Below are 26,036 nucleotides of genomic sequence, written 5' to 3' on the forward strand. Positions count from 1 at the left end.
ACTGGTAGAAAAGGGAATTGCATGTCCAAAATGAACCTTCTTTTTGTAATAACTTTCTACAGCAGTGAGACAGGTACATAAAACCAGTGTCAATCAGTAGAGGGAGAGAGTAAACATTTTTCACGACCCTGAATTTTACCCCTACTGGTAGAAAAGGGAATTTCATGTCCAAAATTAACATTCTTTTTGTAATAACTTTCTACAGCAGGGAGACAGAGACATGAAACCACTGTCAATCAATAGAAAAGGACAGTGGACATTTTTCACAACCTTTCTTTTTACCCCTACTGGTAAAAAAAAAAAGGGAATTGCATGTCCAAAATTAACCTTCTTTTTGTAATAACTTTGTACAGCAGGTAGACAGAGACATGAAACCACTGTCAATCAATAGAGGGGGACAGTGGACATTTTTCACAACCTTTCTTTTTACCCCTACTGGTAAAAAAGGGAATTGCATGTCCAAAATAAAGCTTCTTTTTGTAATAACTTTCTACAGCAGTGAGACAGGTACATGAAACCATTGTCAATCAGTAGAGGGAGAGAGTGGCCATTTTTCACAACCCTGAATCTTACCCCTACTGGTAGAAAAGGGAATTGCATGTCCAAAATTAACCTTCTTTTTGTAATTACTTTCTACAGCAGGGAGACAGAGACATGAAACCACTGTCAATCAATAGAGGGGGACAGTGGACATTTTTCACAACCTTTCTTTTTAACCCTAGTGGCTGATTAGAGAATTGCATGTTCAAAGTAAAAATAAAAATGATTTGCTTGTGTTCATGTGAAGAAAGAAAGTCAAACATTTGGGAGTACAGAGGTCAGTAAATGGTGATAAAATTTTCATTTATGGGTGAACTATCCCTTTGAAGATGTCAGGGGGTGGTAGAAACGGAGCAGTGGGAAGAACAGGGTCTGGGTCCAAGTGCAGGGAAGAAATTACTTTTTAATAAATGAGAACAATAAGGCCAACAAGGCAAAACAAAACAGAAACAAATCACGGAGACAAGTGCAGACGCAGCCAAGATGCAAAAACACGAGTATCCAGGAACACAAACAAATCACAATTTACATTACACAATAAATACAGGCTGACAGAGTAGTGTGAAAGTGCAGAATATATACTCATTGACAAGGGGCACCAGGTGTGTGTGTAAGTGTGTGAGTGGATGAAACAGCTGTGCGGAGTGAAGGTAATAAGTCCGGGAGCAATTGAGAAACAGGTGGAGCAACTAAACAATAATGAGGTAACAAGATGGGTGGGGTCAGAAAAAGACAGGATATTTTTACAACATTAAAATACATGTTTCTGATATAGTGGATAGAACATGCTATCCACTTATAAAGAATACTATTTATATGTACCTATTTTATATTTATTTCTATATCTCTTTAATGTACAGTACAGACCAAAAGTTTTGACTCACCTTCTCATTCAAAGAGTTTTCTTTATTTCCATGATAATTGAAGATTCACACTGAAGGCATCAAAACTATTAATTAACACATGTGGAATTATATATGGAATTATATACATAACAAAATATTGTGAAAAAAAATGAAAATATGTCATATTCTAGGTTCTTCAAAGTAGCCACCTTTTGCTTTGATTTCTTCTTTGCACACTCTTGGCATTCTCTTGATGAGCTTCGAGAGGTAGTCACCTGAAATGGTCTTCCAACAGTCTTGAAGGAGTTCCCCGAGAGATGCTTAGCACTTTTCAGCCCTTTTGCCTTCTGTCTGCGGTCCAGCTCATCACTAAACCATCTGGATTGGGTTCAGGTCCGGTGACTGTGGAGGCCAGGTCATCTGGCGCAGCACCCCATCACTCTCCTTCTTGGTCAAATAGCCCTTGATGCCTTCAGTGTGACTCTACAATTTTCATAGTCATCAAAATAAAGAAAACTCTTCAAATGAGAAGGTGTGTCCAAAATTTTGGTCTGTACTGTAAGTATATATGAATACATTTATTTGATGTATTAACAATGTATAGACTAAAATATACAGTACTACTTAACCATAACCTAACTTAGATCATGCTGTATGTGAAGATATATCTACATTTTAGTAATTATAATATAAGTAATATATATAATTATATATATTATACATATATATATATAAGTAATTTTTATAGTTCTCCATGACCTAATGTACAGAGAAATGTGTATTTATAAAAGTTGTTAAAGTAAACAAAACATTGTTTTTGTCTTTACATATCACCTAATTGAACTATTTTGATTTGCTGATTTGCTAAAATACTGTATTTGTATTTAAATAAATTTTTCCACACAGTATTTTGTATTTGCATTTAAATACATTTTCCCACACAGTATTTTGTATTTGTATTTTAAATACATTTCCATGTATTTAATAATAATAATTCCTTACATTTATATAGCGCTTTTCTAGGCACTCAAAGCGCTTTACATAGACAGGGGGTATCTCCTCATCCACCACCAGTGTGCAGCATCCACATTATGCCTATGTCTGTCTATGTCTTTATCTGTAGCTGTCAGTAGAAAATTTCAGCGTACAATCCAATCACCAATCACATGACAGTTGCTTCAATGCATTTAGAGGTGTGGTCCTGGTCAAGACAATCTCCTGAACTCCAAACTGAATTTCAGAATGGGAAAGAAAGGTGATTTAAGCAATTTTGAGAGTGGCATGGTTGTTGGTGTCAGACGGGCCAGTCTGAGTATTTCACAATCTGCTCAGTTACTGGGATTTTCACGTTCAACCATTTCTAGGGTTTACAAAGACTGGTGAGAAAAGGGAAAAACATCCAGTATGCGGCAGTCCTGTGGGCAAAAATGCCTTGTTGATGCTAGAGGTCAGAGGAGAATGGGCTGACTGATTCAAGCTGATAGAAGAGCAACTTTGACTGAAATAACGACTCGTTACAACCGAGGTATGCAGCAAAGCATTTGAGAAGCCACAACACGAACAACCTTGAGGCGGATGGGCTACAACAGCAGAAGACCCCACCGGGTACCACTCATCTCCACTACAAATAAGAAAACTAGGCTAGCTATTTTTAAGCTCACCAAAATTGGACAGTTGAAGACAGGAAAAATGTTGCCTGATCTGATGAGTCTCGATTTCTGTTGAGACATTCAGAAATTAGAGTCAGAATTTGGCATAAACAGAATGAGAACATGGATGCATCATGCCTTGTGGCATCGTTTAAATGCCACGGCCTACCTAAGCATTGTTTCTGACCATGTCCATCCCTTTATGACCACCATCTACCAATCCTCTGCTGGTTACTTCCAGCAGGATAATGCACCATGTCACAAAGCTCGAATCATTTCAAATTGGTTTCTTGAACATGACAATGAGCTCACTGTACTAAAATGGCCCCAAAGTCACTAGATCTCAACCCAATAGAGCATCTTTGGTATGTGGTGAAACGGGAGCTTCGTACCCAGGATGTGCATCCCACAAATCTCTATCAACTGTAAGATGCTATCCTATCAATATGGGCCAACATTTCTAAATAATGCTTTCAGCACCTTATTGAATCAATGCCACATAGAATGAAGGCAGATCTGAAGGCGAAAGAGGGTCAAACACAGTATTAGTATGGTGTTCCTAATAATCCTTTAGGTTAGTGTATGTCTGTCTGTCTATCTGTTTGTCGATACACTGGTCGGTCGGTCTGTCTGTCTGTCTGACCAAATGGTTAAAATAAAACTTTGATTTGTGATATTGTATTTTCAGTATTCAACCCCAAACAGCATTGCTCCCTGTGTGGAAAAGAGTGTCCAGTTGGAAGCATGGCTCCTTCATTGAGAAATTAGAAATTAGTGAAATGACATGAAATTCAGCCAAGTATGGTGACCCATACTCAGAATTTGTGCTCTGCATTTAACCCATCCAAAGTGCACACACACACACACCATGAACACACACCGGAGCAGTAGGCAGCCATTTATGCTGGAGCGCCCGGGGAGCAGTTGGGACTAGGCCACAACTTCCCCATGAAGATGAGGTGTTATACAATCTGTAGTGCTGAAATGTCAAATTAATTCAACTAAATAGATAATTATTATGCCGATAATTAGTATGCAGATAATACAGAAATTACTTTACATCAAATATTAAGTAGTATTTTGTATTAGGTCAATACAGATCAAAAGGTTTTATTATTTTTACTGTTTTTTCAATTGTCTATATTCCAATTTGATGATTTTAAGCTGAAATTACTATTAATATCTTAATAATGGATTAATAAAAGAATGAATAACAGTTTATTTTTAACTTAATATGTTGTCAGGCTGTCCGGTCTCTGTTTCCCTGAGTCTCCACTAGTGGTCTCACTTCCCCATAGGCACCTCACCGCAGGCACTACAATTCCCACAAAGCCTTGTCCCTTCATCACAGTAATTGCACTTCTGTTAATTGCACTCAGGTGTCTTCACTTGATAGTCATTTCCCTGCCTATATTAACCAGTGTGTTTCTGTTTGTTTTTATGGAGTCCTTTCTTTCCGTCACCCAGTTTCCTCGCCTTCCGAGTTTCAAGTTCTATTCCTGTTCCTATTCCTGTTTGTTTGTTTAGATGGATTTTTGGTTTTGACCCCTGCTTGTTGGATTCTGATTTTGGATTACCCATTAAACTCACAGTGCGTTTGGATCTCTCGTCTCCTGTTTTTCCCTGGGTTCCCGAACGTAACATATGTTCAATACAATTAAAAATTAAGTTTACTTGTGACAATTTTTATTTCCACTAGATTCAGTGCAGCAACTGTGAAAAATGGTACCACTCTGTCTGTCTCGGAATGATTAAAAAAGAGGTACAAAAATGGAAGACAAGAAATTGATTGTGTGTTTTTTCTATAAGTAAAACTTCTTGGTTACGTATGTAACCCTCGTTCCCTGAAGGAGGGAACGGAGACGTTACGAATGGGATCTCGCCAGAGAGCACAATCACCTTCGAGTGGTACAAAATGAGCCAATGGTACACAAAGTACCTTGGTCTGCGGAATTTGCATCGCGAGCTCCGCCCCGCAGAGCGGGTATATAAGGAGCAACGCGAGCAACTCGCATTCAAGTCTTCGCTGAGGAACTCACCTGAGGGAAATAGCGCACGCATCCAGTCCGCGGAGTGGAATGGCGCAGCAAGCGGATTGACAGCGAGCAGGTCCTTACTGGCCCGAAGGGGCGAGTACCCGGGAGGACACGGGCTCTACACGGAGATTATAAAATATATAAAAACCAGCCCGCAGCTCTACAGATGTCTGCTAGCGAGGCGCCATGCGCCAGCGCCCAGGAGGAGCTCCTAGTTGAGTGAGCTCTCACCCCTAGGGGGCGTGGCAGGTCTCGAGCCTGATAAGCCAGGACAATAGCATCCACTACCTCTGCTTGGAGACAGCCTTTCCCTTCTGCTGGCCTCCGTAACAGACAAAGAGCTGGTCTGAGGTCCTAAGGCACCGAGTTCTGTCCACGTAGGTGCGGAGCCCACGTACTGGACAGAGCAGCGCCAGGGCTGGGTCTGCCTTCTCCAGGGGCAGTGCTTGCAAGTTCACCACCTGATCCCTAAAAGGACTGGTGGGAACTTTGGGCACGTACCCAGGCCGGGGTCTCAAGATAACGTGACAGTTAGCCGGCCCGAATTCCAGGCACGCTTCGTCAACTGAAAATGCCTGCAGGTCCCGACCCTCTTCACCGAAGCCAAAGCCGTCAGGAGCGCAGTTTTCAAAGATAAAAACTTTAGCTCTACTGAGAGCAAGGGTTCGAAGGGAGCTCTCTGCAGTGCTGATAGAACCACTGCAAGGTCCCAAGAGGGGACTTGCTGAGGGCGAGGCGGATTGAGCCTCCTTGCTCCTCTCAGGAACCTCATGATCAGATCGTGCCTTCCAAGAGACTTACCTTCAACAGGATCATGGTGAGCCGAAATGGCAGCCACATAGACCTTGAGGGTGGAAGGAGACAGCCTTCGTTCCAACCCCTCCTGAAGAAAGGAAAGCACTGACCCAATCGGGCATTTCCAGGGGTCCTCACGCTGTGAAGAACACCAAGTGACAAAGAGGTTCCACTTCAAAGCATAGGCATGTCTGGTGGACATGGCTCTAACTGAAGTGATGGTAGCTACCACCTGTGGTGGCAAGGTACCTAAACCTTCTGTGACCCGTCCTGAAGCGCTGCAGAGCAAGACGTACTGCTAGCAACTCGAGGCAATTGACATGCCACTGAAGTCGGGGTCTTGTCCAGGAGCCTGAAGCAGCATGCCCGTTGCACATGGCACCCCAGCCCGTGGCAGAGGCATCTGTTGACACAACAACATGTCTGGACACCGGTTCTAGGGGCACGCCGGCCCATAGAAACGAGGGGTCCAACCACGGGGTGAAGTATCGGCGGCAGGCCGGAGTGATGGTCACTCGGAGTGTGCCCTGTTGCCATGCCCATCTCGGGACTCTGTCGTGAAGCCAGTGCTGAAGCGGTCTCATATGGAGTAGCCCGAGCAGTATGACTGCCTCCGCGGACGCCATATGCCCCAGGAGCCTCTGAAACAGTTTCAGTGGAACCGCTCTCTTGCCCTCGAATTGTCTCAGGCAATTCAGCAGTGACTGCGCGTGCTCGTTTGTAAGCTGCGCGAACATGGCGACCGAGTCTATTTCCATACCGAGAAAAGAGATCCTCTGCACAGGGGAGAGTTTGCTCTTTTCCCAGTTGACCTGAAGACCCAGTCGGGCGAGGTGTCTGAGCACCAGATCCCTGTGCTCGCACAACCGCTCTCGAGAGTGAGCTAGGATCAGCCAGTCGTCGAGGTAGTTGAGGATACGGACACCCTGTTCCCTGAGAGGAGCCAGGGCTCCCTCCGCGACCTTCGTAAAGACGCGGGGAGAGAGGGCCAACCCGAATGGGAGAACCTTGTACTGATATGCCTGCCCCTCGAAAGCAAACCGAAGAAACGGTCTGTGTCGAGGAAGAATGAAGACATGAAAGTACGCGTCCTTCAGGTCGATCGCTGCAAACCAATCCATCGGACGAATGCATTCGAAAATGCGCTTGGGCGTTAGCATCTTGAACGGGAGTCTGTGCAGAGCTCGGTTCAAGGCACGCAGGTCCAGGATTGGCCGTACAGGGGCATCTTTGCCCACCCTCGTCGTGTGGACACCCCGTAACCTGGGGGGACGCCGGGCGAACTGAATCGCGTAGCCGAGCCTGAGCGTCCGGATGAGCCAGCGGGAAGGCCTGGGGAGCTCTAGCCAGGCTCCCAGGAACCGAACCAGTGGGGTCAAGGGGACTACAGGCGTACCCACAGTGGGGCAGCGTGGTGGAGCAGACAGCCCCGGCATGGGAGGCATAGCGTCCCTTAGCGGGGGTGGAGTGCGGGCACTCGTCTGACTCCAAGTGGCAAAGAGGGCATGAGAAGGCGAAGCGTTCTTGAGCCGTCTTTGCACGGAAACTGGCAAGGGGAGAGGAACGAGAGCAGCGAGGAAGCACGTCGCCAGCTGTCGTTCGTGGCCTCTTGGGACCCGGAGGTAGAGGAAACAGCTCTTTTAGTGAAGGTTTGGGTGCCACCGGCCGCAGGGCCAGTGGCGGAACAAAAAGAAAACGAGAACAAAGGATTCTCCCCCGGCCCTCCTCCGGGGGAAGGAGTTGTCCTGCTACCATCTCCTGATGAGCTGACGTCTCCAACTCCGGGTTGCGCCGCCCTTCTGCGGCCATCTCCTCGCTGCAGCCGGGGTGAAGGCTGCTGCTGTGGCCGAACGGGAGTGGAGGAGGCCGCAGGGGGGCGCCCTCGGCAACGAGCAGGCTGAGGTTGCGCCGGGGGCAGGGTGGAAGCAGCAGTGGGCCGCCGGGGCAAGATGTGTCTGATGGCCTCAGACTGCTTCTGGGCGGCAGAGAACTGCTGGGCAAAGCTCTCTACCGCGTCGCCGAAGAGGCCATCCTGGGAGACCGGGGAGTTGAGGAGCTGAGCCCGATCAGACTCCCTCATGTCTGCCAGGTTCAGCCATAGGTGGCGCTCCTGGACCACCAAAGTGGACATCACCTGACCCAAGGAGTGCGCAGTGACCTTCGTCGCCCGGAGAGCGAGGTCGGTAGCAGTGCGCGCCTCCTGAAAAACCCCTGGGTCAGCACCGCCCTCGTGCAGCTGCTGGAGCAGCTTGGCCTGATAGACCTGAAGTGAGGCCATGGCATGCAGGGCAGAAGCGGCCTGGCCCGCAGCTCTGTAAGTCTTGGCCACAAGCGTGGATGAGAACTTACAGGCCTTGGAGGGCAGCTTGGGACCACCACGCCAAGTGGAGGCGCTCTGTGGACACAGTTGCATCGCAACAGAACGCTCCACCGGGGGAATCCCAGCATACCCCTTGGCTGCCCCGCCATCGAGGGCAGTGAAGGCGGAGGAAGAACCAGAACGGTTTCGGGCAGTTAAAGTGCCTTCCATGAACTAATTGCTTCCTGGTGCACTTCCGGGAAGAAAGAAACCAGAGGGGGGTGCTGGCGATCCGCATGAGCAGCCCCCAGGAACCAATCATCCAGCCTCGAGCGCTCGGGACAGGGTGGAGGATTCCACTCAAGCCCGATGCTCTCCGCTGCCCGGGAAAGCACGGCCGTCAGCTCGGGATCAGACTCGGACAACACTGGCACTCCCGAGGGAGGCAACGCAGCCGAACCCTAATCTCCCGAGGACTCAAGCCCGCCTTGTGATGCGGCGATCGACATACGGTCCTCTTCGCAAGCCCTGAATAAGATGTCAGGAGCCTGAGAGGGTCCAGCAAACTCATCCGGGAACTCGACCGGCTGCGGCGTATGTGAGGGGGGTGTGGCCCGAGGAGGTTCACTCGTCGGGGAAGCCCACACGGTAACCCTCAGATCACCCTGGCCACCAGCCGAAGTAGCCCTCTTACGAGAAGAAGAGCTAGAACAGGGTGTGGCAGAGGGGACTCTATACCTTTTAAGATAATCGAGTCTCGATCTCAACGCCGAGATGGTCATGTCCCCGCAATGAGAACATGAGCCATCCACGAACGCAGTCTCAGTGTGCTGAAAGCCCAGACACGTGACACAGCGATCGTGACCGTCACGAGGAGCAATATATCGACCGCACCCAGAAACACACGGGTGAAATGACATCTTTAAAAAGACGCAAGTCTGCCCGTATCTCTTTTGTGAGAGAAATTTGTCTCTTTAAGAGGTGTTGAAGCGCTCAGGGGAACTCGGGAGCTGTCGCAGGAAACCCAGACGAACCGCTGAATCGCGCCGTCACACCAACACCAGCTCTTGCTTGTAAACACTCCGGTGATTGCAGCAAGCGATGTGCTCGGCTCCGAAGCGAAAGCTTGAATGCGAGTTGCTCGCGTTGCTCCTTATATACCCGCTCTGCGGGGCGGAGCTCGCGATGCAAATTCCGCAGACCAAGGTACTTTGTGTACTATTGGCTCGTTTTGTACCACTCGAAGGTGATTGGGCTCTCTGGTGAGATCCCATTCGTAACGTCGAACGTGACCGACTGAAAGGGAAAGTGTAGGTGTTAAAATATATTTTTTACTCTTGAATGTTTTTTGTTGTTGTTGTTTTTTATTTTGATCAGCTCCTTATAAATATTAAAATCAGTCAATTTTAAAATCAGTATAAATTTTTGATCAGTGTATAAATACCAGTTCAGCCAAAAAGGCTATTGTACTGTTGGCTGTTGTCGTTTCAAATTAGTTTACAGTATTAACAGGATCATTCTGCATTACATAAATTTCGTAATTGTCAGGATGTAAATAAGGTACAATTTGTAAATGCAACTACCTTGTGCAACAGTAAGGATTAAATGCAAGGTTGTGTAAGTTGATCACTGTCCCCCTCTGTTAACTGACACTGCTTTTACATCTCCCTGGTGGAACATGCCATTACTAAATTAAAGTACAAAATGCTTCAAGCTACAATGACGAGCCCAAGTCACTAGTGCAACCACCATCCTCTAGTGTCATTGGGAAAGAGGTGTGCATGCATTGATATTAACCGTTTGGCAGTCTGGTTTTAAGGGTTACAGCAATGAAATGGTTAAACACCATGCACACAGACAACAAAATATAAACCTTTGATATTGGTTTACAATAAGGTTTAAAGGAACACTCTTTTTTTGAAAATATGCTCATTCTCCAGTTTTACTGCAGTGATATCACTGCGACTGCTGCGCTCATGTTATGGCTGCATCGTTCCTTGATTACCGGAATGAGTATAGTTTTTAATCATATCGGCCGAGAAAATCACAACTTTACATTTTTCACCGATCTTAGTACACAATATAACTACAAAAGAGGAAAGTTTTAAATAGGAAAAATATCCATACTCTTTGGTCATTTCTGAATGCCATGCTGCTGGTCTCAAAACCTGAGATCGGCTGAATGGATTCAAAAATGGTATAAACTGGGAGTTTGAGAATGAGCCTATTTCGAAAAAAGTGGAATGTTCCTTTAATATGTTAACAGTACTTAACTGTGCATGTTAACTTGAACAATATGTTTTATAGTATTAATTCTATTATTACATACTAAAAATACATTATTAACTTTCAGTTGTGTATCTGTTAACATCAGTTAATGTACCGTGAATCAACATGAACAAAAATAAATCAAGTAACATTAAAACATTAAAAGATTGATAAATGCTCTAAAATATATATATTGTTCATATTCAGTTAATGTATAGTAATGCATTAGTGTTAACAAATTATCAAAACTTGTAATTATGTAAAAACATTATTTAAATTATTTTAATGATCTAGTAGTGCAGTAATAATACTATACTTACAGTACATACTAACATGATTTATGTATTTGTTGGTCATTGTATCTTCTTGAATTTAGCAGGACCTTGCTCACATTTCTTTCCTATCCATCTAGTGAACAACTACTGTATCACAGCCTTCATCTGTCAACTAAAATGTCTGATATGAATATGAGCAGCACAGAATTGGTGCCAAGTAATGTCCCACAACCAAAAAACAATTGAAAAATGCATTTAAGTATTCAAACATTAGATATTTACCAAGATCCTTGTGTTATTTATTTAAACCCCCCATAAAATGTAAAATATCAGTAAGCTTAAAACTGTATCATAATTATAATTTTTTGGGTACTTTCCAATGGCTGGTGGCTGTCCCGAACCGTAACCTCAAAATTTCATGTTATATATAAATTTTTAAATGTTAATTAATTTTTTATTTTAAAAACAAATTTTGGATTTTTTTTATTTTTAAATAGTGATGTTCGAAAAAAAAAAAAAAAAAAAAAAAAATATATATATATATATATATATATATATATATATATATATATATATATATATATATATATATTTATTATTTGTAAATTTGCAAATGTTTTGCTGTATTGGCCGAGATTGATTTTAACTACACCCCTAAATTTATGAACAGGAAATATTAATGTGTCCCTCCCTCTTACATAGCTACATTTTGATTAGATATGTCCCATAAGTTTGAGGGACATGATTTCAAAATCTTAAAATCTGTGTGTAACTTTAATGTGACTGCCAAACACCTGTTTTTCTGCAATTAAGCTCTTTTTTTGGTTTTTATTCAATAGCTTTTAGCTTTTATATGTGTTAGACTTTAAATATTGTAAAAATGTAAATAGTTATTGATATTGATTTAGTTCTAAAAACCTTTTAATGAAATTAAAAAAAAGAAACGTGAGTGTATATATATACACACATACACACACACACACACATACACACAAATGCGATTTTCCAGATAATAAATTAATAAATACAAATAATGTTGGGTTACAACAACAACATCAAAAATACTGAAAGTTAATGAATAAAACTAAATAAAAATTTCTGTCGTAATGTTAAAGTATGTTTTGATCAACAAAACTATGTTGAAACAAAACTGTTGAAGAAAAGTCATTTTTCTTTCCTAACAGTAGGGGTAAAATGAAAGGTTGTGAAAAATGTCCACTGCCCCCCTCTATTAATTGACACTGGTTTCATGTACCTGTCTCACTGTTGTAGAAAGTTATTACAAAAAGAAGGTTCATTTTGGACATGCAATTCCCTTTTTTACCAGTAGGGGTAAAAAGAAAGGTTGTGAAAAATGTCCACTTTCCCCCTCTATTGATTGACAGTGGTTTCATGTCTCTGTCTCCCTGCTGTAGAAAGTTATTACAAAAAGAAGGATAATTTTGGACATGCAATTCCCTTTTTTACCAGTAGGGGTAAAAAAAAAGGTTGTGAAAAATGTCCACTGTCCCCCTCTACTGATAGACACTGGTTTCATGTCTCTGTCTCCCTGCTGTAGAAAGTTATTACAAAAAGAAGTTCATTTTGGACATGCAATTCCCTTTTTTACCAGTAGGAGTAAAAAGAAAGGTTGTGAAAAATGTCCACTCTCCCCCTCTATTGATTGACAGTGGTTTCATGTTTCTGTCTCCCTGCTGTAGAAAGTTATTACAAAAAGAAGGATAATTTTGGACATGCAGTTCCCTAATCAGCCACTTGGAGTAAAATGAAAGGTTGTGAAAAATGTCCACTCTCTCCCTCTATTGATTGACACCGGTTTCATGTCTCTGTCTCCCTGCTGTAGAAAGTTATTACAAACATAAGGTTAATTTTGAACATGCAATTCCCTAATAAGCCACTTGGGGTAAAATGAAAGGTTGTGAAAAATGTCAATTCTCCCCCTCTATTGATTGACACTGGTTTTGTGTCTATGTCTCACTGCTGTAGAAAGTTATTACAAAAAGAAGGTTCATTTTGGACATACAAAGGTTCATTTTGGACATGCAATTCCTTAATCAGCCACTTGGAGTAAAATGAAAGGTTGTGAAAAATGTCCACTCTCTCCCTCTATTGATTGACACTGGTTTCATGTCTCTGTCTCCCTGCTGTAGAAAGTTATTACAAAAAGAATGTTCATTTTGGACATGCAGTTCCCTAATCAGCCACTTGGGGTAAAATGAAAGGTTGTGAAAAATGTCCACTCTCTCCCTCTATTGATTGACACTGGTTTCATGTCTCTGTCTCCCTGCTGTAGAAAGTTATTACAAAAAGAAGGTTCATTTTGGACATGCAATTCCCTTTTCTACGAGTAGGGGTAAAATTCAGGGTTGTGAAAAATGTCCACTCTCTCCCTCTACTGATTGACACTGGTTTCATGTGTCTGTCTCACTGCTGTAGAAAGTTATTACAAAAAGAAGGTTAATTTCTGACATGCAGTTCCCTAATCAGCCACTTGGGGTAAAATGAAAGGTTGTGAAAAATGTCCACTCTCTCCTTCTACTGATAGACACTGGTTTCATGTCTATGTCTCCCTGCTGTAGAAAGTTATTACAAAAAGGAGGCTAATTTTGGACCTGCAATTCCCTTTTCTACCAGTAGGGGTAAAAAGAAAGGTTGTGAAAAATGTCCACTTTTCCCCTCTATTGATTGACAGTGGTTTCATGTCTCTGTTTCACTGCTGTAGAAAGTTGTTACAAAAAGAAGGTTCATTTTGGACATGCAATTCCTTTTTTTACCAGTAGGGGTAAAGAGAAAGGTTGTGAAAAATGTCCACTGTCCCCCTCTATTGATTGACACTGGTTTCATGTCTCCGTCTCACTGCTGTAGAAAGTTATTACAAAAAGAAAGTCAATTTTGGACATGCAATTCCCTTTTCTACCAGTAGGGGTAAAAAGAAAGGTTATGAAAGATGTCCACTGTCCCTCTCTATTGATTGACACTGGTTTCATGTCTCTGTCTCACTGCTTTAGAAAGTTATTAGAAAAAGGTAAATTTTAGACATGCAGTTCCCTAATCAGCCACTTGGGGTAAAATGAAAGGTTGTGAAAAATGTCCACTTTGTCTCTCTACTGATTGACACTGATTTCATGTCTCTGTCTCCCTGCTGTAGAAAGTTATTACAAAAAGAAGGTTCATTTTGGACATGCAATTCCTTTTTTTACCAGTAGGGGTAAAGAGAAAGGTTGTGAAAAATGTCCACGTTCCCCCTCTATTGATTGACACTGGTTTCATGTCTCTGTCTCACTGCTGTAGAAAGTTATTACAAATAGAAGGTTAATTTTGGACATGCAGTTCCCTAATCAGCCACTTGGGGTAAAATGAAAGGTTGTGAAAAATGTCCACTCTCTCTTTCTACTGATTGACACTGGTTTCATGTCTCCGTCTCACTGCTGTAGAAAGTTATTACAAAAAGAAAGTCAATTTTGGACATTCAATTCCCTTTTCTACCAGTAGGGGTAACAAGAAAGGTTGTGAAAGATGTCCACTGTCCCTCTCTATTGATTGACACTGGTTTCATGTCTCTGTCTCACTGCTTTAGAAAGTTATTAGAAAAAGGTAAATTTTAGACATGCAGTTCCCTAATCAGCCACTTGGGGTAAAATGAAAGGTTGTGAAAAATGTCCACTTTGTCTCTCTACTGATTGACACTGATTTCATGTCTCTGTCTCCCTGCTGTAGAAAGTTATTACAAAAAGGAGCCTAATTTTGGACATGCAATTCCCTTTTTTACCAGTAGGGGTAAAAAGAAAGGTTGTGAAAAATGTCCACTCTCCCCCTCTATTGATTGATTGTGGTTTTATGTCTCTGTCTCCCTGCTGTAGAAAGTTATTACAAAAAGAATGATAATTTTGGACATGCAGTTCCCTTATCAGCCACTTGGGGTAAAATGAAAGGTTGTGAAAAATGTCCACTCTCTCCCTCTACTGATTGACACTGGTTCCATGTGTCTGTCTCACTGCTGTAGAACGTTATTACAAAAAGAAGGTTAATTTTGGACATGCAATTCCCTTTTTTACCAGTAGGGGTAAAAAGAAAGGTTGTGAAAAATGTCCACTGTCCCCTTCTATTGATTGACAGTGGTTTCATGTCTCTGTCTCCCTGCTGTAGAAAGTTATTACAAAAAGAAGTTTAATTTTGGACATGCAATTCCCTTTTCTACCAGTAGGGGTAAAAAGAAAGGTTGTGAAAAATGTCCACTGTCCCCTTCTATTGATTGACAGTGGTTTCATGTCTATGTCTCCCTGCTGTAGAAAGTTATTACAAAAAGAAGGTTAATTTTGGACATGCAATTCCCTTTTCTACCAGTAGGGGTAAAATTCAGGGTTGTGAAAAATGTCCACTCTCTCCCTCTACTGATTGACTCTGGTTTCATGTGTCTGTCTCACTGCTGTAGAAAGTTATTACAAAAAGAAGGTTTATTTTGGACATGCAATTCCCTTTTTTACCAGTAGGGGTAAAAAGAAAGGTTGTGAAAAATGTCAACTCTCCCCCTCTATTGATTGACAGTGGTTTTATGTCTCTGTCTCCCTGCTGTAGAAAGTTATTACAAAAAGAATGATAATTTTGGACATGCAGTTCCCTAATTAGCCACTTGGGGTAAAATGAAAGGTTGTGAAAAATGTCCACTCTCTCCCTCTATTGATTGAAACTGGTTTCATGTCTCTGTCTCCCTGCTGTAGAAAGTTATTACAAAAAGAAGGTTAATTTTGGACGTGCAATTCCCTTTTTTACCAGTAGGGGGTAAAAAGAAAGGTTGTGAAAAATGTCCACTGTCCCCCTCTATTGATTGACAGTGGTTTCATGTCTCTGTCTCCCTGCTGTAGAAAGTTATTACAAAAAGAATGATAATTTTGGACATGCAGTTCCCTAATCAGCCACTTGGAGTAAAATGAAAGGTTGTGAAAAATGTCCACTCTCTCCCGCTATTGATTGACACTGGTTTCATGTCTCTGTCTCCCTGCTGTAGAAAGTTATTAAAAATAAGGATAATTTTGGACATGCAATTCCCTAATAAGCCACTTGGGGTAAAACGAAAGGTTGTGAAAAATGTCCACTCTCCCCCTCTATTGATTGACACTGGTTTTGTGTCTATGTCTCCCTGCTGTAGAAAGTTATTACAAAAAGAATGTCAATTTTGGACATGCAATTCCCTTTTCTACCAGTAGGGGTAAAAATAAAGGTTGTGAAAAATGTCCACTGTCCCCTTCTATTGATTGACAGTGGTTTCATGTCTCTGTCTCCCTGCTGTAGAAAGTTATTACAAAAAGAAGGTTAATTTTGGACATGCAATTCCCTTTTCTACCAGTAGGGGTAAAATTCAGGGTTGTGAAAAATGTCCACTCTCTCCCTCTACTGATTGACACTGGTTTCATGTGTCTGTCTCACTGCTGTAGAAAGTTATTACAAAAAGAAGGTTTATTTTGGACATGCAATTCCCTTTTTTACCAGTAGGGGTAAAAAGAAAGGTTGTGAAAAATGTCCACTCTCCCCCTCTATTGATTAACAGTGGTTTCATGTCTCTGTCTCCCTGCTGTAGAAAGTTATTACAAAAAGAATGATAATTTTGGACATGCAGTTCCCTAATCAGCCACTTGGAGTAAAATGAAAGGTTGTGAAAAATGTCCACTCTCTCCCGCTATTGATTGACACTGGTTTCATGTGTCTGTCTCACTGCTGTAGAAAGTTATTACAAAAAGAAGGTTTATTTTGGACATGCAATTCCCTTTTTTACCAGTAGGGGTAAAAAGAAAGGTTGTGAAAAATGTCAACTCTCCCCCTCTATTGATTGACAGTGGTTTTATGTCTCTGTCTCCCTGCTGTAGAAAGTTATTACAAAAAGAATGATAATTTTGGACATGCAGTTCCCTAATCAGCCACTTGGGGTAAAATGAAAGGTTGTGAAAAATGTCCACTCTCTCCCTCTATTGATTGACACTGGTTTCATGTCTCTGTCTCCCTACTGTAGAAAGTTATTACAAAAAGAAGGTTAATTTTGGACGTGCAATTCCCTTTTTTACCAGTAAGGGGTAAAAAAAGGTTGTGAAAAATGTCCACTGTCCCCTTCTATTGATTGACCGTGGTTTCATGTCTCTGTCTCCCTGCTGTAGAAAGTTATTACAAAAAGAAGGTTAATTTTGGACATGCAATTCCCTTTTCTACCAGTAGGGGTAAAAAGAAAGGTTGTGAAAAATGTCCACTCTCCCCCTCTATTGATTAACAGTGGTTTCATGTCTCTGTCTCCCTGCTGTAGAAAGTTATTACAAAAAGAATGATAATTTTGGACATGCAGTTCCCTAATCAGCCACTTGGAGTAAAATGAAAGGTTGTGAAAAATGTCCACTCTCTCCCGCTATTGATTGACACTGGTTTCATGTCTCTGTCTCCCTGCTGTAGAAAGTTATTAAAAATAAGGATAATTTTGGGCATGCAATTCCCTAATAAGCCACTTGGGGTAAAACGAAAGGTTGTGAAAAATGTCCACTCTCCCCCTCTATTGATTGACACTAGTTTCGTGTCTATGTCTCCCTGCTGTAGAAAGTTATTACAAAAAGAATGTCAATTTTGGACATGCAATTCCCTTTTTTACCAGTAGGGGGTAAAAAGAAAGGTTGTGAAAAATGTCCACTGTCCCCCTCTATTGATTGACAGTGGTTTCATGTCTCTGTCTCCCTGCTGTAGAAAGTTATTACAAAAAGAATGATAATTTTGGACATGCAGTTCCCTTTTCTACCAGTAGGGGTAAAATTCAGGGTTGTGAAAAATGTCCACTCTCTCCCTCTACTGATTGACACTGGTTTCATGTGTCTGTCTCACTGCTGTAGAAAGTTATTACAAAAAGAAGGTTTATTTTGGACATGCAATTCCCTTTTTTACCAGTAGGGGTAAAAAGAAAGGTTGTGAAAAATGTCCACTCTCCCCCTCTATTGATTAACAGTGGTTTCATGTCTCTGTCTCCCTGCTGTAGAAAGTTATTACAAAAAGAATGATAATTTTGGACATGCAGTTCCCTAATCAGCCACTTGGAGTAAAATGAAAGGTTGTGAAAAATGTCCACTCTCTCCCGCTATTGATTGACACTGGTTTCATGTCTCTGTCTCCCTGCTGTAGAAAGTTATTAAAAATAAGGATAATTTTGGACATGCAGTTCCCTAATCAGCCACTTGGAGTAAAATGAAAGGTTGTGAAAAATGTCCACTCTCTCCCGCTATTGATTGACACTGGTTTCATGTCTCTGTCTCCCTGCTGTAGAAAGTTATTACAAAAAGAATGTCAATTTTGGACATGCAATTCCCTTTTTTACCAGTAGGGGGTAAAAAGAAAGGTTGTGAAAAATGTCCACTGTCCCCCTCTATTGATTGACAGTGGTTTCATGTCTCTGTCTCCCTGCTGTAGAAAGTTATTACAAAAAGAATGATAATTTTGGACATGCAGTTCCCTAATCAGCCACTTGGAGTAAAATGAAAGGTTGTGAAAAATGTCCACTCTCTCCCGCTATTGATTGACACTGGTTTCATGTCTCTGTCTCCCTGCTGTAGAAAGTTATTAAAAATAAGGATAATTTTGGACATGCAATTCCCTAATAAGCCACTTGGGGTAAAACGAAAGGTTGTGAAAAATGTCCACTCTCCCCCTCTATTGATTGACACTGGTTTTGTGTCTATGTCTCCCTGCTGTAGAAAGTTATTACAAAAAGAATGTCAATTTTGGACATGCAATTCCCTTTTCTACCAGTAGGGGTAAAAATAAAGGTTGTGAAAAATGTCCACTGTCCCCTTCTATTGATTGACAGTGGTTTCATGTCTCTGTCTCCCTGCTGTAGAAAGTTATTACAAAAAGAAGGTTAATTTTGGACATGCAATTCCCTTTTCTACCAGTAGGGGTAAAATTCAGGGTTGTGAAAAATGTCCACTCTCTCCCTCTACTGATTGACACTGGTTTCATGTGTCTGTCTCACTGCTGTAGAAAGTTATTACAAAAAGAAGGTTTATTTTGGACATGCAATTCCCTTTTTTACCAGTAGGGGTAAAAAGAAAGGTTGTGAAAAATGTCCACTCTCCCCCTCTATTGATTAACAGTGGTTTCATGTCTCTGTCTCCCTGCTGTAGAAAGTTATTACAAAAAGAATGATAATTTTGGACATGCAGTTCCCTAATCAGCCACTTGGAGTAAAATGAAAGGTTGTGAAAAATGTCCACTCTCTCCCGCTATTGATTGACACTGGTTTCATGTCTCTGTCTCCCTGCTGTAGAAAGTTATTAAAAATAAGGATAATTTTGGGCATGCAATTCCCTAATAAGCCACTTGGGGTAAAACGAAAGGTTGTGAAAAATGTCCACTCTCCCCCTCTATTGATTGACACTGGTTTCATGTGTCTGTCTCACTGCTGTAGAAAGTTATTACAAAAAGAAGGTTTATTTTGGACATGCAATTCCCTTTTTTACCAGTAGGGGTAAAAAGAAAGGTTGTGAAAAATGTCAACTCTCCCCCTCTATTGATTGACACTGGTTTCATGTCTCTGTCTCCCTGCTGTAGAAAGTTATTAAAAATAAGGATAATTTTGGGCATGCAATTCCCTAATAAGCCACTTGGGGTAAAACGAAAGGTTGTGAAAAATGTCCACTCTCCCCCTCTATTGATTGACACTGGTTTCATGTGTCTGTCTCACTGCTGTAGAAAGTTATTACAAAAAGAAGGTTTATTTTGGACATGCAATTCCCTTTTTTACCAGTAGGGGTAAAAAGAAAGGTTGTGAAAAATGTCAACTCTCCCCCTCTATTGATTGACAGTGGTTTTATGTCTCTGTCTCCCTGCTGTAGAAAGTTATTACAAAAAGAATGATAATTTTGGACATGCAGTTCCCTAATCAGCCACTTGGGGTAAAATGAAAGGTTGTGAAAAATGTCCACTCTCTCCCTCTATTGATTGACACTGGTTTCATGTCTCTGTCTCCCTACTGTAGAAAGTTATTACAAAAAGAAGGTTAATTTTGGACGTGCAATTCCCTTTTTTACCAGTAGGGGGTAAAAAAAGGTTGTGAAAAATGTCCACTGTCCCCTTCTATTGATTGACCGTGGTTTCATGTCTCTGTCTCCCTGCTGTAGAAAGTTATTACAAAAAGAAGGTTAATTTTGGACATGCAATTCCCTTTTCTACCAGTAGGGGTAAAAAGAAAGGTTGTGAAAGATGTCCACTGTCCCTCTCTATTGATTGACACTGGTTTCATGTCTCTGTCTCACTGCTTTAGAAAGTTATTAGAAAAAGGTAAATTTTAGACATGCAGTTCCCTAATCAGCCACTTGGGGTAAAATGAAAGGTTGTGAAAAATGTCCACTTTGTCTCTCTACTGATTGACACTGATTTCATGTCTCTGTCTCCCTGCTGTAGAAAGTTATTACAAAAAGAAGGTTCATTTTGGACATGCAATTCCTTTTTTTACCAGTAGGGGTAAAGAGAAAGGTTGTGAAAAATGTCCACGTTCCCCCTCTATTGATTGACACTGGTTTCATGTCTCTGTCTCACTGCTGTAGAAAGTTATTACAAATAGAAGGTTAATTTTGGACATGCAGTTCCCTAATCAGCCACTTGGGGTAAAATGAAAGGTTGTGAAAAATGTCCACTCTCTCTTTCTACTGATTGACACTGGTTTCATGTCTCCGTCTCACTGCTGTAGAAAGTTATTACAAAAAGAAAGTCAATTTTGGACATTCAATTCCCTTTTCTACCAGTAGGGGTAACAAGAAAGGTTGTGAAAGATGTCCACTGTCCCTCTCTATTGATTGACACTGGTTTCATGTCTCTGTCTCACTGCTTTAGAAAGTTATTAGAAAAAGGTAAATTTTAGACATGCAGTTCCCTAATCAGCCACTTGGGGTAAAATGAAAGGTTGTGAAAAATGTCCACTTTGTCTCTCTACTGATTGACACTGATTTCATGTCTCTGTCTCCCTGCTGTAGAAAGTTATTACAAAAAGGAGCCTAATTTTGGACATGCAATTCCCTTTTTTACCAGTAGGGGTAAAAAGAAAGGTTGTGAAAAATGTCCACTCTCCCCCTCTATTGATTGATTGTGGTTTTATGTCTCTGTCTCCCTGCTGTAGAAAGTTATTACAAAAAGAATGATAATTTTGGACATGCAGTTCCCTTATCAGCCACTTGGGGTAAAATGAAAGGTTGTGAAAAATGTCCACTCTCTCCCTCTACTGATTGACACTGGTTCCATGTGTCTGTCTCACTGCTGTAGAACGTTATTACAAAAAGAAGGTTAATTTTGGACATGCAATTCCCTTTTTTACCAGTAGGGGTAAAAAGAAAGGTTGTGAAAAATGTCCACTGTCCCCTTCTATTGATTGACAGTGGTTTCATGTCTCTGTCTCCCTGCTGTAGAAAGTTATTACAAAAAGAAGTTTAATTTTGGACATGCAATTCCCTTTTCTACCAGTAGGGGTAAAAAGAAAGGTTGTGAAAAATGTCCACTGTCCCCTTCTATTGATTGACAGTGGTTTCATGTCTATGTCTCCCTGCTGTAGAAAGTTATTACAAAAAGAAGGTTAATTTTGGACATGCAATTCCCTTTTCTACCAGTAGGGGTAAAATTCAGGGTTGTGAAAAATGTCCACTCTCTCCCTCTACTGATTGACTCTGGTTTCATGTGTCTGTCTCACTGCTGTAGAAAGTTATTACAAAAAGAAGGTTTATTTTGGACATGCAATTCCCTTTTTTACCAGTAGGGGTAAAAAGAAAGGTTGTGAAAAATGTCAACTCTCCCCCTCTATTGATTGACAGTGGTTTTATGTCTCTGTCTCCCTGCTGTAGAAAGTTATTACAAAAAGAATGATAATTTTGGACATGCAGTTCCCTAATTAGCCACTTGGGGTAAAATGAAAGGTTGTGAAAAATGTCCACTCTCTCCCTCTATTGATTGACACTGGTTTCATGTCTCTGTCTCCCTGCTGTAGAAAGTTATTACAAAAAGAAGGTTTATTTTGGACATGCAATTCCCTTTTCTACCAGTAGGGGTAAAAAGAAAGGTTGTGAAAAATGTCAACTCTCCCCCTCTATTGATTGACAGTGGTTTTATGTCTCTGTCTCCCTGCTGTAGAAAGTTATTACAAAAAGAATGATAATTTTGGACATGCAGTTCCCTAATTAGCCACTTGGGGTAAAATGAAAGGTTGTGAAAAATGTCCACTCTCTCCCTCTATTGATTGAAACTGGTTTCATGTCTCTGTCTCCCTGCTGTAGAAAGTTATTACAAAAAGAAGGTTAATTTTGGACGTGCAATTCCCTTTTTTACCAGTAGGGGGTAAAAAGAAAGGTTGTGAAAAATGTCCACTGTCCCCCTCTATTGATTGACAGTGGTTTCATGTCTCTGTCTCCCTGCTGTAGAAAGTTATTACAAAAAGAATGATAATTTTGGACATGCAGTTCCCTAATCAGCCACTTGGGGTAAAATGAAAGGTTGTGAAAAATGTCCACTCTCTCCCTCTATTGATTGACACTGGTTTCATGTCTCTGTCTCCCTACTGTAGAAAGTTATTACAAAAAGAAGGTTAATTTTGGACGTGCAATTCCCTTTTTTACCAGTAAGGGGTAAAAAAAGGTTGTGAAAAATGTCCACTGTCCCCTTCTATTGATTGACCGTGGTTTCATGTCTCTGTCTCCCTGCTGTAGAAAGTTATTACAAAAAGAAGGTTAATTTTGGACATGCAATTCCCTTTTCTACCAGTAGGGGTAAAAAGAAAGGTTGTGAAAAATGTCCACTCTCCCCCTCTATTGATTAACAGTGGTTTCATGTCTCTGTCTCCCTGCTGTAGAAAGTTATTACAAAAAGAATGATAATTTTGGACATGCAGTTCCCTAATCAGCCACTTGGAGTAAAATGAAAGGTTGTGAAAAATGTCCACTCTCTCCCGCTATTGATTGACACTGGTTTCATGTCTCTGTCTCCCTGCTGTAGAAAGTTATTAAAAATAAGGATAATTTTGGGCATGCAATTCCCTAATAAGCCACTTGGGGTAAAACGAAAGGTTGTGAAAAATGTCCACTCTCCCCCTCTATTGATTGACACTAGTTTCGTGTCTATGTCTCCCTGCTGTAGAAAGTTATTACAAAAAGAATGTCAATTTTGGACATGCAATTCCCTTTTTTACCAGTAGGGGGTAAAAAGAAAGGTTGTGAAAAATGTCCACTGTCCCCCTCTATTGATTGACAGTGGTTTCATGTCTCTGTCTCCCTGCTGTAGAAAGTTATTACAAAAAGAATGATAATTTTGGACATGCAGTTCCCTTTTCTACCAGTAGGGGTAAAATTCAGGGTTGTGAAAAATGTCCACTCTCTCCCTCTACTGATTGACACTGGTTTCATGTGTCTGTCTCACTGCTGTAGAAAGTTATTACAAAAAGAAGGTTTATTTTGGACATGCAATTCCCTTTTTTACCAGTAGGGGTAAAAAGAAAGGTTGTGAAAAATGTCCACTCTCCCCCTCTATTGATTAACAGTGGTTTCATGTCTCTGTCTCCCTGCTGTAGAAAGTTATTACAAAAAGAATGATAATTTTGGACATGCAGTTCCCTAATCAGCCACTTGGAGTAAAATGAAAGGTTGTGAAAAATGTCCACTCTCTCCCGCTATTGATTGACACTGGTTTCATGTCTCTGTCTCCCTGCTGTAGAAAGTTATTAAAAATAAGGATAATTTTGGACATGCAGTTCCCTAATCAGCCACTTGGAGTAAAATGAAAGGTTGTGAAAAATGTCCACTCTCTCCCGCTATTGATTGACACTGGTTTCATGTCTCTGTCTCCCTGCTGTAGAAAGTTATTAAAAATAAGGATAATTTTGGGCATGCAATTCCCTAATAAGCCACTTGGGGTAAAACGAAAGGTTGTGAAAAATGTCCACTCTCCCCCTCTATTGATTGACACTAGTTTCGTGTCTATGTCTCCCTGCTGTAGAAAGTTATTACAAAAAGAATGTCAATTTTGGACATGCAATTCCCTTTTTTACCAGTAGGGGGTAAAAAGAAAGGTTGTGAAAAATGTCCACTGTCCCCCTCTATTGATTGACAGTGGTTTCATGTCTCTGTCTCCCTGCTGTAGAAAGTTATTACAAAAAGAATGATAATTTTGGACATGCAGTTCCCTAATCAGCCACTTGGAGTAAAATGAAAGGTTGTGAAAAATGTCCACTCTCTCCCGCTATTGATTGACACTGGTTTCATGTCTCTGTCTCCCTGCTGTAGAAAGTTATTAAAAATAAGGATAATTTTGGACATGCAATTCCCTAATAAGCCACTTGGGGTAAAACGAAAGGTTGTGAAAAATGTCCACTCTCCCCCTCTATTGATTGACACTGGTTTTGTGTCTATGTCTCCCTGCTGTAGAAAGTTATTACAAAAAGAATGTCAATTTTGGACATGCAATTCCCTTTTCTACCAGTAGGGGTAAAAATAAAGGTTGTGAAAAATGTCCACTGTCCCCTTCTATTGATTGACAGTGGTTTCATGTCTCTGTCTCCCTGCTGTAGAAAGTTATTACAAAAAGAAGGTTAATTTTGGACATGCAATTCCCTTTTCTACCAGTAGGGGTAAAATTCAGGGTTGTGAAAAATGTCCACTCTCTCCCTCTACTGATTGACACTGGTTTCATGTGTCTGTCTCACTGCTGTAGAAAGTTATTACAAAAAGAAGGTTTATTTTGGACATGCAATTCCCTTTTTTACCAGTAGGGGTAAAAAGAAAGGTTGTGAAAAATGTCCACTCTCCCCCTCTATTGATTAACAGTGGTTTCATGTCTCTGTCTCCCTGCTGTAGAAAGTTATTACAAAAAGAATGATAATTTTGGACATGCAGTTCCCTAATCAGCCACTTGGAGTAAAATGAAAGGTTGTGAAAAATGTCCACTCTCTCCCGCTATTGATTGACACTGGTTTCATGTCTCTGTCTCCCTGCTGTAGAAAGTTATTAAAAATAAGGATAATTTTGGGCATGCAATTCCCTAATAAGCCACTTGGGGTAAAACGAAAGGTTGTGAAAAATGTCCACTCTCCCCCTCTATTGATTGACACTGGTTTCATGTGTCTGTCTCACTGCTGTAGAAAGTTATTACAAAAAGAAGGTTTATTTTGGACATGCAATTCCCTTTTTTACCAGTAGGGGTAAAAAGAAAGGTTGTGAAAAATGTCAACTCTCCCCCTCTATTGATTGACACTGGTTTCATGTCTCTGTCTCCCTGCTGTAGAAAGTTATTAAAAATAAGGATAATTTTGGGCATGCAATTCCCTAATAAGCCACTTGGGGTAAAACGAAAGGTTGTGAAAAATGTCCACTCTCCCCCTCTATTGATTGACACTGGTTTCATGTGTCTGTCTCACTGCTGTAGAAAGTTATTACAAAAAGAAGGTTTATTTTGGACATGCAATTCCCTTTTTTACCAGTAGGGGTAAAAAGAAAGGTTGTGAAAAATGTCAACTCTCCCCCTCTATTGATTGACAGTGGTTTTATGTCTCTGTCTCCCTGCTGTAGAAAGTTATTACAAAAAGAATGATAATTTTGGACATGCAGTTCCCTAATCAGCCACTTGGGGTAAAATGAAAGGTTGTGAAAAATGTCCACTCTCTCCCTCTATTGATTGACACTGGTTTCATGTCTCTGTCTCCCTACTGTAGAAAGTTATTACAAAAAGAAGGTTAATTTTGGACGTGCAATTCCCTTTTTTACCAGTAGGGGGTAAAAAAAGGTTGTGAAAAATGTCCACTGTCCCCTTCTATTGATTGACCGTGGTTTCATGTCTCTGTCTCCCTGCTGTAGAAAGTTATTACAAAAAGAAGGTTAATTTTGGACATGCAATTCCCTTTTCTACCAGTAGGGGTAAAAAGAAAGGTTGTGAAAGATGTCCACTGTCCCTCTCTATTGATTGACACTGGTTTCATGTCTCTGTCTCACTGCTTTAGAAAGTTATTAGAAAAAGGTAAATTTTAGACATGCAGTTCCCTAATCAGCCACTTGGGGTAAAATGAAAGGTTGTGAAAAATGTCCACTTTTTCTCTCTACTGATTGACACTGATTTCATGTCTCTGTCTCCCTGCTGTAGAAAGTTATTACAAAAAGAAGGTTCATTTTGGACATGCAATTCCTTTTTTTACCAGTAGGGGTAAAGAGAAAGGTTGTGAAAAATGTCCACGTTCCCCCTCTATTGATTGACACTGGTTTCATGTCTCTGTCTCACTGCTGTAGAAAGTTATTACAAATAGAAGGTTAATTTTGGACATGCAGTTCCCTAATCAGCCACTTGGG

At 40.9% G+C, this 26,036-nt stretch overlaps 1 protein-coding gene and 1 long non-coding RNA gene across 2 annotated transcripts in view; one reads left to right on the top strand and one right to left on the bottom strand.

The window, feature by feature from the left end:
- LOC127964884 (NACHT, LRR and PYD domains-containing protein 12-like) overlaps nt 1-26,036 on the bottom strand; it is a 1,383,583-nt gene that overhangs the window by 1,218,783 nt on the left and 138,764 nt on the right. The window lies entirely within an intron of this gene.
- The window catches only part of LOC127964964 (uncharacterized), a 528,628-nt gene that overhangs the window by 377,934 nt on the left and 124,658 nt on the right, over nt 1-26,036 (top strand). The gene's annotated exons all lie outside the window — the stretch shown is intronic.

This window comes from Carassius gibelio, chromosome B9 (assembly GCF_023724105.1).
Source record: "Carassius gibelio isolate Cgi1373 ecotype wild population from Czech Republic chromosome B9, carGib1.2-hapl.c, whole genome shotgun sequence".
Classification (NCBI taxonomy): domain Eukaryota; kingdom Metazoa; phylum Chordata; class Actinopteri; order Cypriniformes; family Cyprinidae; genus Carassius; species Carassius gibelio.